Source organism: Corvus brachyrhynchos, unplaced genomic scaffold, assembly GCF_000691975.1.
Source record: "Corvus brachyrhynchos isolate BGI_N302 unplaced genomic scaffold, ASM69197v1 scaffold90, whole genome shotgun sequence".
NCBI lineage: Eukaryota > Metazoa > Chordata > Aves > Passeriformes > Corvidae > Corvus > Corvus brachyrhynchos.
Window position 1 is genome coordinate 6,146,996 of NW_008236932.1, and position 14,009 is coordinate 6,161,004.

Sequence of the window (14,009 nt, forward strand, 5' to 3'; positions counted from 1 at the left end):
GGCTTCTAATTGTCTCATTTACTTGAACATACTAACATAGGCATTAGTTATTTTCCAGTGTCTCTGAGTCCTATCAGGGCAAAGGTTGCTCATGTGATAGAAGAGATCTTTGGAGGATTCTCCATTCTACAGAGCCATGTTTGATTTTATTCAAGGGATTATTCCTGTTTTAGGGCAGTAAAGGCATCCTATTTGCTGACTGAATATTTTTGCCCTGGAATTGGTTTAAGAATAGATAAGGAAGGAGTCCAAAGACTTTATTTTTGTCTTTCTCCCATTGTATTTTATCATTTGCTGCATTAGGTCCAATTTCAGAAAATGAAAGTTGAGAGCAAAAGGCTGACAAGAAAGAAGTGGAAGGAGTCATTGTGTAGTTTGGAACAATCCCCTCTCTGTGCTGCAGGGATGTTTAAATTAATTAACATTTATTTCAGTATGAAAGCGAAGAAAAGATTGATAGTAATTCTTCCCCGGGGACAAGAGAAAGGAGAAAGAAATTCCTTTCCTCACATACTTCTCTTTCTCCCTCCAGCAAAATTCAAGTGGGATAGAAATGAATACTGCCTTCAACAGTAGTTCAGTTGGTGGGAGTGGAGGATACATGAAAAAGGATAAGAGATATTGGAGGCTAGAGCTGCAAGACAGGCAGAAGAAGAGGTGGTAGAAAGATAGATGTGTGATGCCCATGTTTAGTGTGAAAAAATGTGATGGGAGAGAAATTCTAATGATCACAATGCAGAATTAGTAAGGGAAATACAAATAAGGGAGAAATGAACACGATTATTTTGATGAGAAAAAAGAGTTATCTGAAATGATCTGGTTTTGCCTTATAATGTATAAAACATAAATTGTGTAAATTCAAGGATGATGCTACAAAATTAACAGCTTCTCATAACTCAAAGCTAAGTTTATCTGAAGTGTCACATATAGCACTCAAAAGTAAAACACTTTTCCTGCCATTGCCAGAATGGGTGCTTCTTAACTGTATCCATAAATGAAAAGTTGCAGACAATGTTCATGTTTGCCTACCGACATTATAAATATGAGATTCTCTACATCTTCAGGTTCTGCCTGATAACTTCCCCATTTTTCAGTTCTGACTCCCGTTACCTCCTGTAGAAGCTTTGATTAATTTAATGTTCTGACTTTCAGTTTGTATCGTCTAAAGTTCCCAAATACTCATCATTTGGTTTATGATGCTTGTGGTGGAAACAGTGGGTCCTTTAGTTTTGACCTGACTGTGCTGATTTCCTTGTCATTCATGTGCACTAAATCCAAGAAAACATGTTTTAGAAATAGGTATTTGATTTATTATTTTCCTGCCTCTGTAAATACTAGTGGTGATTTTTCTACTAGATACACACAGAGAAAGGTTAGGAATATAAAAAGTCATACATTCATCAGTATGAAGAAACTACTGCTATTAAGCATGGGCATTCTAACTGTTGTTCCATCAAATGTTCAGAAGGATAAAGCAAATCAGCTAAAGTTGGTACAGACTCTTGTGTCTGGGAACAAGGTATTGGTAATTTCTGTCCTAATCCTAGTCATTTTGTTTACTTGTTAGGGGACAGTTTAAATTTTGCTTCCACTGAATCAAATAAGTACAAAGGCCAGGATGGCACCTTTTAGATGACGTTGCCCAGTTCCCTCCTACTCTCTGCTCCCCTCCTCCAATCAAGGAGACTCAGGCAGCGTTGAGAGCTGTGTGCACTTGAGTTATGCCCAGGTTATGGGTTCGATCTCCATATGGACCTTTCACTTAAGAGTTGGACTTGATGATCTAACTCAGAATATTTTGTGATGTTTCTGTGATGCTTCAAGGGGTTTTGAATAGCTTCAAAGATAGAGATTCCACACCCTCTATGGATAAACTCTTCAATGCTTGACCCATCCTCACAGTAAAAAAGACTTTTCTTATGTTTAAATAATTTCCTGTATTTCAATATGTGTCTATTACCCCTTGTCCTGTCCTTAGGCACTACATTTACTCCATCTTTTTTACTCCTCCTCATTAAATATATCCACAGATGGATAAAATTCCTGAGTCTTTTATTCTCCAGCCAGAGGAGTCCCAGCTCTCTCAGCCTCTCCATGCATGAGAGAAGCTTCAGTCCCTTCATCACCTTTGTAGCCATTTGCTGGAGCAGCTTTGGTAAGCTTCTACTTTCGTATTCACAGAGTGTACTAATTCTGTGTGTATCAGTCTCAGATTATTTAGAGGTATTTATTGATAATAAGGCCAAAAGTCACCTATTGTCACTGGTTTCTAGAATGCAGAAACTTTGCTGAGGAGCAGCTTTGCAGTATGTGATAAATGTAAGATGTTTGAGATTCATCAGGATTAAAAATAAGATATTTCCCTTTCAGGGTGGGGTTTTTTTTACTTTGTTTGTTTGTTTGTTTTGGTTTGGTTTGGTTTGGTGGTTTGGTTAGTTGGGTTTTGTTTTGCTTTGGGTTTTTTGTGGGGTGTTTTTTGTTGTTGTTTTTTGGTTGGGTTTTTTTGTTGTTGTTGGTTGGTTTGGTTTTGGTTTGATTTGTTTCTTTTTTTTTTAGAGGAACTCTATTATAATTCAAAAATAGGACCATGATGAATTTACAAAAAAAAATGAAGTGTTGTTTTACCCTGCCCCCAGACAAATCCAACTAATTTCACACTGAAAGCACTGTGGCAGTCCACATAGTTTATTTGGATGGGGGGGAAACTTTCCTTTTTTTTCATACACTATCTGTGAAAAGAAAACAGATGCTAATTCTATCTTTACTGCACCTTCCTGGTCAAGAGCACTCATCTCTCAGAAAAGAAAGGGTTGTTCACTATTTATGATGACAGCTGCCTTTTAAAGAAGCAAGGAATGAAGCATCTGGGGAATGTATGTGTCCTGCCAGGAGCACAGTGGGATAAATGTCTTCCATTTGGGATAAGATGTACTGACAGCTCAGTAGGAACAGCTGAAACTAACTGTGCATTTGGAGGTTTCATACTGACCTGAATCACTGAAACCAACTTGCATGTGTCTTATAATTTGAATAAACCTTGCTTTTTACTACAGAGCAGAAAAAGGAACTATGTTGCATAGCTGTTAATTATAATTTTTGCCACAAAGAGCAATGGCAGTGTTTAAAAAGAAAAAGCTAATAAATACTTCAAACATAATTTATTGTGCACTTTATTAAAAAAAAAAAAAGGTCTAAGAAAAAAATTATATGGATAAGAGTGGAAATTAATCAGTGATTTGTAAGCTTTAAATATCTGCCTTTGTTGCGACTCATCCAGGAACTGAACTAACGAGCTGGCAGTGGAGATCTGGTGAGCAGCCAACAAGTCCTGAGGAGTGCATCAAAAAAAGGGAAGACTAGTAAGTGGCAAAGACCGTCAATATTTATTTAAAGACTAAAAATTTCACCAGAAAATGTTATGCTGATAAACCACAGGAAGAATGTCATGGGTGCATCCATTTGTGCTTGCAAAAAAATGAATTGAAGGACTCAAGCTTCTGGAGAAACATCAGTCCTACATATCAAAAAGCTTTTGTAACCATTTCTGATTCCTACCTGTGTTTCTGACTTACATCAATTTTCTGTATTTCCTTAAACACATTAGAAGATGAAAAAAGCCCATCAGGTCTGTTGATGCTTCTTTTCTGTTTAGAGTTGACAATTATGGTGGTTTGCAATGTTTTTGAAAAGTTTCCAGCCCATAGTCTGGCTCAGTTGCTGTATGAGTTCAGTCAACATTCATTGAAACTATAAACTTGCTACAAACCCTGCCTTTTCTTTCAAGCTATACAATTAGGGACTGATACACCATCCAGCTCTTGTAGCAGGAGAGGGCATCTGTTCAACTTTTAAAAGTATATGGTACACTTGTCCAGCCTCTAGAATTAAAGATTGCCTACTTAATTATTAAATGGCTTAGGGAAGAGAATTAATTGTGTCTTCATTTCATGGAAAGAAACGTGGAAAAACTGAAATATGCTTGACAAGAGCAGCCTGGTTCAAGTTTACAGAGCTGCAAACTGTTGGCCCTTAGCTAAGGCAGTAAGGCATCTCTGGTGCTGTGCAATGTAACTATAACTTCTGAGGATGGGTTTGTGTCATCTTGTTTAAGGAAAATCATGCATAAACTAGAGTACAACAATCATCTAGAAAGCTAATAAATGAAGAAAAATGAAAGACAGAGGTGAAAACTTGCCAGTTTGGAAAAAGCAATGAGATGACAGAACAGACACTTTGAAGCAAACCTCCATAGATCCGGAAGTTCCAGATTCTTGAATTTGACTACTGATTACAATTTTTTCTTTTATTTGGATAAGACAGGATTAAAGAAAAAATACCAGCTTTTGGACCCAATTAATTTTAAAACAATCAAGTTTTTGGTGCTTGATACACTAGTACCACATACTGCTGCTTATGTGCTGGGGAAAATATTTGACACTGCAAGGAAGAAAGGAAAGAAATTGCAAGTAAAACATCAAATAGGCAAAGGTAAGATTGTATTTCAAACAGAATACTGAAATCTAAGGGTTCAAATAAGACTAAAAGGAGGACTGTACATTTTGCGCTTTAAAATATGCTTTCTAGGGACATATTTTATTTCTGGATAGTGGCTTATATTTTTGATATTACGTTAGGAAATGAAGTGTCTTTGGTTTTGGTTTTTTTTTAAATACCATATCCACATGATAGTATCAAATATTTGCAGAAGATGAGAAGGAAGACAAAATCACATGCCTTGTCTTTAGATATGCTGGTTACCAGGTGGCCAAGAAGGCCAATGGTATCCTGGCCTGTATCAGAAATAGTGTGGTCAGTATTGGTGAGGTTACATTCTTGTGTTCAGTTCTTATCCCATCATTTCAAGGAAATATTGAGGTGCTGGAGTGTGTCCAGACAAGGGCAGCACAGCTGGTAAAAGGTCTGGAGCACAGGTCTGATGAGGACCAGTTAGGGAAACTGGCATTGTTTGGCATGGAGAAAAGAAGTCTCAGGGGAGACCTCATCACTCTTTACAACTATGTGAAAGGAGACAGAACAAGGGAAAGACAGAACTTGCCCTCAAGTTGCACCAGGAAAGATCTAGTTTAGATATTGGAAATTACTTCTGCACTGAAAGTGTGGTCTGGCATCACTAGGGAAATGGTGAAATCACATCCCTGTAAGTGTTCAAAAGGAATGTGGGGTGTGACACTTGGGCACATGATGTCGTGGTGACCATGAAGGTGCTGGGTTAGTGGTTGGACTTAATGGTCTCCTCCAATCTTAGTGTTTTCATGATTCTGTGATTCTATAAATATGGAGAAAGTAAAAGTTACTGTTGTAAATGACAGAGTTAACAAAAAACCTAGATATGACATGAGTTTGCTTAATATTTCTTCCTCCCTTTCCACTCTTGCTGCCCAGGTGAATCCACACTAAATCTGCTGACAACATTTTCACATTTGAATGCAGTGAAAAGTTGAGGCCAAAGTCAGTGACATGGAGAAAGCCCAGTCTCTCACTGGAATACATACTGACAGCCTGTAATCACACAACTTTTTCTTAATCCTACACAGACTATCTGCCTCTCCCTTGATCTTTTAAATACATTCCCCTCTGCTGAGTCCTTTATCAACAAATGTACAGATACGTAGTCATTGTTTGCCATTTCTTTCAGTCAGGTCTTAGCAGGGCTGTTAAATGCCAGGTAGCACAAATCAGGAGATGCCATCAATAAAACAAAAATTAACAGGTAGTTTGTAGCATAGAGTGGATGAAAGTGGGATGTTTTAAATTGGATTTTGCACTTGTTTCCCTATTATTCCCAATTAGTCTCAAATCCATCTCTACAGTACAGATGTAGTAATTTGCTGGAATCACAAGACTGCAGAAGCATAGATACAATGTCCTTTGCCTAAATCCCTTTATTTTTAGTGGAAATAGATGCAAGAACTGATATACCTTATTTCAGTCTGGTTCCTCTGCATTTTTATTGCTTCTGTAAGGAATTATGCTAGGAAAGGGGTGCCAGCCAGAGTCAGTCTGGTACCAACACATACAAGACAGCTTGGTGACATCTCTTCCTCCCTGCTTCTTTTCATTCTAGCCTCATCAACCCTTCCTCAGGCCTGCTTTTCCACTGTTGTCAGGTGTTACCCATTCCTCCTGATGGCCTTTCTCCCTGGGGTCCTTATGTTCCTAGTAATTTTTTTAGTCTTTCCAGAACAGCCTTCTTCCTTTGCTTTTATTCAAATTGAACTATTCTTCTTCTTTCAATCTGCCTATGTCTAATAAGATACACTGAGAGTAAAAGTGACAGCTTTCCTTATTCTAAGTCTGTGTCTGAAGGTATAACGTGTATCAAAAGAGGAAGACAGTTTTGTATCTTTGCAGTAGCAAATTTGTACAGAACTTTCAATTTTCCCTTTCTGACAAATAGAGGTGCTGAGGTGCCAACTTCCAGCCCCTGCTCAAAATTACCACTCTTACAGAAAAAAGTGTCAGGTTTTTTTAATATGAAGCAACTTTTTCTCACACAGATTGACTTGGAGTAAAACTGAAGTGTATTAGCTGGGGAGGGAGGTTGAATAGTAATGGCACCTTGCACAAACACACAGGTCACAGCACTTTGGCATCACTAACATGTGAATGAAAATAATTTCTCATGAGTTTTAAAAAAGGCATTTTCACTGTAAACACTAACAACTAAGCTAACATGTCATAAATTCCAAGTCAGATTAAAATATATCAGCCTTCAAAATCATCAAAAATATAAAACCCAACCAAAAACAGGACAAAGAAAAGAAGAAAAAAAGAACAAAAAATGCAATTGCAAAGTAAAACAAGAGGTCTTTAAACAACAACAAAATGACTAAATTAACACTTGCATAAAGACGTATGTACAGACTAGTCATACAAAATTAACATGTATCCAGATATCATTCTCCAGCTTATCTAGTAAAATGCTTCATTTACTTAATATTAAGGAGATATTATCACTGGACCTCAGGTTCCTGGAAACAGAGCTGGAAAGAATAAAGGAATTGCCTTAGTTTCTTTTCTGGTGCATTACAGAACAAGATGCAGAAGCTGTCATCAGACATATATAACCTTTTTAAAGGGTAAGAAGATCTGCTCCAGTATAGTATTTAATGAATCTCAAGTAACATCACCCCAGGTAGGCAGTGTCAGATGTGCATTGGATTTTTATTTTGCTTGGACTGCTGATAATACCTGCTAGAAATGTAAGGCAGAATGAAACCCATTACCTATGAAAAGGTGGCATGCTTACGAGGGATACTGAACAGTATATACAAGTCTTCAGTGAGAAAATAATTGCTATACCTTGAGTGGGTTTTATCTCTTTATATGCTAAAGAGTCTTTTGACCTTTTCTCTTCACTAAAGCACAGTTGCAGTCACTAGTTATAATCATTAAGGATTAGATTCCTGTTCCCCTCGCCTTTTTTATTTAAGGTTTCCATGCCTGCACAACTTGAACTTCAGAGAATTAATTTCTTTTCTAGCTTACACTGATACCTGTATGCTGGTTGGCTGTACTGCAGTGTGCATCATCCACAGAATAGATAACTCGAGAATTGTATAACCATTGTCAATTCAGTAGTGTTTCTGGATGAAACTACAGTGAAAGACTAGGGAAACTAATTCATCCCATCCTTCTTGAAGCACAGGAAAATAGTAGATACATGCTACAGAGTCAGAATTACGTGGAAGATATATGGCCATCCTTTTACCCTAACAGCTAGCTATTTACATATGTGTTACTTAGATATGAGAATACCCCCATTATCAGTGTCATTGCCTCAGAAAGAAAATTAGTACACCATGTGTGTATAAATAAGCTATTTATAAAATTCCAGGGATAATTTTATTTTACTTAGAAATAGGCAAGGCATGTTAAAGAAGTCCACGGAACACATTATTTTATTGTTCGCTTCATGTATTCCCTGGTTCAGAAGAGTAAACAAAAAAGATTGGAGATAGAAAGATGTGAAAGGGACTCCAAGAGCAGAATTTATAATTATCTTGTTTACCCTCCAGGGAATACATTTAAAAGAAACACAAATTAGAGTATGGAGTTTTCTTATTATCTGTTTAAAAAGTAACTTTTATTTATGGTATCTCATGGTATTTACTTCTATAAGCTAACATTTTATGTCATAAAATACTGAATAAGACAAAGACTCAGACAGAGAATCCAAAAAAGACACACATGAGTCATAAGGAAAGATTAACACACAAAAAAGAGAGCACAATACAAAATAAGAAAATATCAGACTAAATGGAAGACAAAGAACCCATTTACTTGTGGATAGTTAAAGAAAAAGCAAAAATTGCTCTTCCATTTAGTGGTACTTTTAGATTTCTGCAAAATAAGTGTTTGATATTGCATTATTATAATGAAGTTTGGTTGAAAAATAAAAAGAAAGGAAGGGAACTACCAGAAACCCTGCTATATAATCAGCATGAACCCCACAAGGCAAAATGGTGATAAAATCATATCAGATAAGTGTTTTTCAGAAATATTAAAAGTAAAACACAAGTAAGCCAAAGGAAAGGAAAAACATAATATGGTGTTCATAAAAATCCTGTGGAATATTTATATTTTCATGCTGCAGTAACTAGGAGCAAGTTAAAATGCAATATAAGCAGTGAAAATGAAACCTCATCCAGGTTTCAACTTATTTACCAATTCATTGCTACTGTTTATAAAACATTTCTCCAATATCTTTTCTTTTCCTTTTCCCCAGGAAACATCATATTTGACTTGATGTTCTTGGGTAGTTTCTACAGGGAGCAAGACTGGGTTAATTCAGCTCTGTTTAGCAAAGAGAAGAGGTTGAATTCTGTGGGAAGATACTTCTGTTCCTCCACCGTGTCTCCATGCCTCTTCCCATATCAAAACATGCCTCCTATCAGCTTGCTCCAATTATTGAAACAGTAGCGTCATGAGTCATCATTCATCATTTCTACGTTTCTTTACCTACAGAATTACCAAAGACTGTGGGCATCCACTTGCAATTCAGAGCAAAATGTTACTTCTATGTTATCACGCAATATTCCATGGTAACATGACACATCTTCCATGTGTGAATTACAGTGGTGGTATTATTTTACTGGTGCAGCTGGAGAAATACTTGTTAATGCTAATCTGCTTGTGTAAATAAGATCAATAAACAGACAATGCCTGTGAAGTTGCCAAGATTCTCAGAAAGTTCAGCTCAGAAATCAAAATTTTAAAAAATTAACTTCTATTCCTAGACCTGTGCATTCATTTTCTACCTTAATCCCACATAAGATGCTCCCTGATATAAAGGCTACAAATATATAATACTACAACTCAATCTCTGTTAGAATATCACATCTGGCACCAGTAATGAAGAAATACTAGCATAGGACTTACCTTGACCAAAGAAATCCTAAACATAGTGTTAGAAGTCATCGTTCATTATTTTCTTGGAGCAAAACTGTCCGCAACTAAAGTTGTCACACCTCTGGACTTTGTACAGCTTTTCTGAGATATTCTGCCCTGATTCACACAGTTACAGGCGCTTCATGATTCATCTCAAAGCACTGAAATATGATGTTCCGTTAGTTATAAGCATGCAAAGCCCTGCTTCCACTGTCTAATTTTTGTCAAAATGTGGAAATAATCTGGAGGGATCAAAAAGCGCTGCCTATGCCTCTCAACAAAGAGCAAGTGGGGGATGCAATTCGATGAACAATCCTTTGGTGTTGGTTGTAGAAATTAATTATAATCTTGAATGCTTTACATTAACTGTAGCTTTAAGAGACAAACAAGAGTACAGAATCGGAATGATGTGCTGTGATGGACAAAAATCAACACTTGCAGACAGTACCACTACTAATGCCAAAGGAACATATATTTTTTACTGTAGACTCTGGTGTTCAGGATCAGAATGTAGAAGTGTGAAAACTTCACTCATTTATTTGCTCCAGATTTTTCTGCAAAAATATTGCATTAGTTCCACACCTTTACCTTTCTGACCTCATTATACAACCAGAAAAAAAAAATATTTTAACTTTGAAAAGTATTAAAAGTCAACTCATAGACATTTGTAGAGTGCATCTCTCTTCTTACAGAAAGTTATGATCTGTCATATATGGCAGGTTCAGATAACCACATTACCTCTAATAGCAGATTTAACTTTTTAAGTTTTGTGTAATTTTGTGGCTATTTAATTTAGATTATTTGTTTCTCTCTGACCGACCAACCAACCAACCAGCCAACCAACCATTCAATCAACCCCACAGTTTTCATGTGATTCTTGAAGATTTTAATTTTCGAATGTAGCATTTAATTTTGTGATGTGAAAAATGGGTTGTTCTGTAAGTGTTTCATCTTGGGGCTTAAAAGGAAAACTTTCGCTTTTGGGGTTATGTTTGTTTTGCTGCCATAGGAGACAACAGAATCCAGAAAGGCAAATAACTGATGAGTCCGTGGAAAGAGCTCAGCAAGAACAGGTAGTGAGATTAAAAGGTTGAGGCAAGGAAAGCCTGTAAGTACAGTGTAGCACAGAGCAAAAGTGAGAAGCAGATTAGGATGAGAGAGGTAAGGAGCTGAGCTGGAGATGGTAACTCATTGCAGAAATCTGGAGGTGATGGAGGAAGAAAGGTATGTAATTGTTATTTGCATCACCAGGGATCGAAGAATGGAATCTGTTATTGAGCACCCTGTCAAGTAGCTTTTATCTCCATTATGCAGATAAGACTTAATGACTTCCAAATCTGAAAGAAACAAAAATCCTTGGTATTGGTAAGGAGAGAAATTGTATGTTCTGTCTCCCACATTTATGCATTTGCATATATTTCCAATACCTGCCCTGCATAGATATTCAAGGTTTCATTTGTAATTTCTAAGGCCAAACTCAAGATCCGGTTAAAGGTCCTGTATTTTATTGATAAATTGTGGAAAAAAAAAAGTTAGATGTTTCAGATATTAAATCTCAGTTTTCAGTATCATCGAAGGGCAAGACATGTAAATGCCATTTTGACCTACAAAGTATGTAAGAAGTAAATATTATAAAATCAGCACATGACATTCACTGACACTCAGATGAGATCTTCAGAGCTTAATAAATGTCACTGTAACTGAGCTGCAAATTGGTGATCTTTTTCTCTTGGATTCTGTTCAGTTGATTATAGAAATGCACTGTTTGCTTTGCATGAGGTGGATTGAAAGGAGCAGCTTAGGTATTGATGAAGAAGGAAATTCAGTTGCAATTGGGTGTGTGAAAAAATGTATGAGTTGAACAAAAACATCTCAAAAGGTTCCTTCTAAGTTCAACTTCTATGTGATTCTGTAACACCAAAGCCTTCTAAAAAACATCTCCTCGTGTATATGTATAAAAATATGTATATATGCCTAAAAACATGTATATATGCATAGAATACCTGCCTGCTGCTTAGTCATTTGGTTATAATTAGATTCAAAGCTAGCACTTTTCTAGTTTTTGAATTAATAACTTAGCTTTCTAACATTTGTGGGAGAGAAGGTCAAAATATGGTTTCAGTAGGACAGACTACTCAGTTTTCTCATGTATATGTGTATCAGTCATCTGTCACGAATAAAGATGTATATTGCATTTGATGTTCTCCTGATTTAATTTGTCAGCACTATTGACTTTTTAACCTTTCTTAATTCATACTTTCTTCCCAACAGAATTGTGTGTTGTGGACAGTACCTGCAACCTGCTGGGTCATTATGGTTAAACACAGGATTTTTATAACTATTTCATGGTTTATTTTCTCCTTGGTTCTCATTTTTTCATAGAATAGTTTTAGCACTGAATTGTGACAAAGGTCACAACCATTATTAATGATTGATAGGAGGAATGCTCCTCTCTATTCAGCTGAGTTTATCCCTTTTGTTGTATTAGTAAACCATTCCAAAATTCATGTAAGATGTCCCTACACAAGGAGTCTGAGAATTCTGTGGGCTTCTCATTACTGAATTACTGTTTCTTTCTCGACTTGAAACATTTGTTCTATTTTTATACTGTAGACTTTCAGAAAGGATTGAGTGTTTCTGCTGTGAGGTCAAAGGCCTCAAATGGACTTCTTAATTAGGAGATCAGTGACTGTGGCATGTTTAACTGAAGAAATTTTCTTACTTTGATGACAAAATATTGAGGGAGAAGTTGGACATTTTTACCACTCAATCTGATCTTTTTAGTGTGAAATAAAACTAAATAAACCCTTTTTCTGTTCCTATGTAATCTGAAATACACTAGCCCTTGTGTTGCAGAGTTCTACTATATACTCTTTTTTCAGTCCAATCTTTCTATTTTTCTTCTTAAATTGTCTGTTGGCTTTGTCACTTGAAGGAGAACTGAAACGTTTATTTTTCCACCTTTTCTGGTACATGGGATATTAATAATAAGAAAGTCATTGCATATGATTTTCAGTGTGTGTATCATTTGCAGTTACATTTTAGAATCCCAAATACTAATCAAAGATAAACCCTGTAAAGGAAATTTAAATGAAAATTTTTTAGGGTGTGGAATGGGGCAAATTACCACAGACTTCTGAGAAAAACCTCTTTCAAATGTCTGCCCACAGATCGAGGATTCACTCTTTGCTGTACTTTACATTCTTAGGCCTATAAATGTTTCATGACCTCCCTCTATGAGCACTTGCAGGCACTCACAGCCAGAAGGAGGTAATGCAAAATTGATCTGTGTAATAAAACTGCTGAGCCAAGCAGACATCTCAGAATTACAGTGATTGTGCTTTGGTGATTCAGCTGGCCTTCATGGAAATATTATTTGCAAAAAGTCTATCGGTTAACTGTGAATTTCTAACACACTATTATAACTTTTGTGGTTTTCAGTACCTTGCATGTGAGGTATCAAGTCTGGGAAACTTTTTATAATGATGTTTTCCAGTTTCAAATTAGGCTCAAAGCAACACCATCACCAAGCAGTGGGATAGATATAATGTCATGGTGACATTTTAAATTTTTGTAAACTCCCACTTCCAGGTACCAGATTAGCATTAATAAGATAGAGATGTATAGTACCTAAAAACTGTTCTAACAAGGTTGAGCCTGATTATGTTGATTTTGAACATTATCTCATTTCTCTAATGAGAAAATGAACCAGATTAGTTTTACATCTTATTTAATAATTGAAAGTAAAATTCTGGAGCTAGCACTAGGAAACCCCGATTATTCATGCGTCTCATTTTCTAACTTTTAAATGTCCAGTGCTAAGGAACTTATACCATAAATTGCATTTGATGCCCTGTAAGATTTTTCTAAACAGTTTCCAATTACTAATGTTAGATAAAATATTCACACATACAAAATATGTACTAGTATGTAGAAAGTTACATATACGTGCTTGAAATGCTCTGTATAATATTTTTATGTGGACTTTAGAAGGAAGTTTATCCAAAAAAACCCCAAAACCTGTAATGCAAAATTAAAGTTTGTTACAACCATGAATTTTATTTTTGAGTGTAATAGTAATTTTTTGCTCTAAGAACTTAACAAAATTCTGTGGTCTATATTTAAGATTCTACATTCATGTTTTGGGTGGTTTTTTTGTTTCTATGTTTGTTTTTAATCAACTGTTTGCAGACAAAAAAATATTTCAGAAAAAAAAGGAGTGGGCTTTGTGCAGCATTTTGCGCTATCTTATGAATCTTCTCTCAGTCACATAAATCTTGATGTAGAAGAAGTAGACTGTTGGTTGGAATGCTGACAAAGCCATAGGCTGCAGAAAAATTCTTAGACATTGAAGGTTTATGATCTTGTTAATCATGAAGTTTTCACTGCAGAGTTAAATCAGAATTTTATGAAAAGTTTAACTTCACTGTGGCTAAAATTCTAATCTTACAATCCCTGAAAGGCAGTAATATCAATTAAATTCTAAACTTCATTTTTGCAGAATGGAGTCTCTGTGACAACCAGTCCTAAAAAGTTATCATGTTTGTTTATTTTTGTGGAAACAAAGGGAACCTACTTTTGAAAGGTGTGTTGAGGAC

At 36.0% G+C, this 14,009-nt stretch overlaps 1 long non-coding RNA gene across 2 annotated transcripts; it reads left to right on the forward strand.

Annotated features, from left to right (window-relative positions):
• Positions 1 to 6: 6 nt before the first annotated feature.
• LOC108445213 lies at positions 7 to 11,605 on the forward strand. 2 transcript variants are annotated; one of them, XR_001859982.1, is made up of 4 exons: positions 7 to 2,155; positions 3,278 to 3,359; positions 4,317 to 4,488; positions 8,750 to 11,605. It is a non-coding gene; the product is annotated as an uncharacterized LOC108445213 (long non-coding RNA). The 2 variants fall into 2 exon arrangements; XR_001859983.1 differs by having other exon boundaries at positions 4,321 to 4,488.
• The last annotated feature ends 2,404 nt before the right edge of the window (positions 11,606 to 14,009 follow it).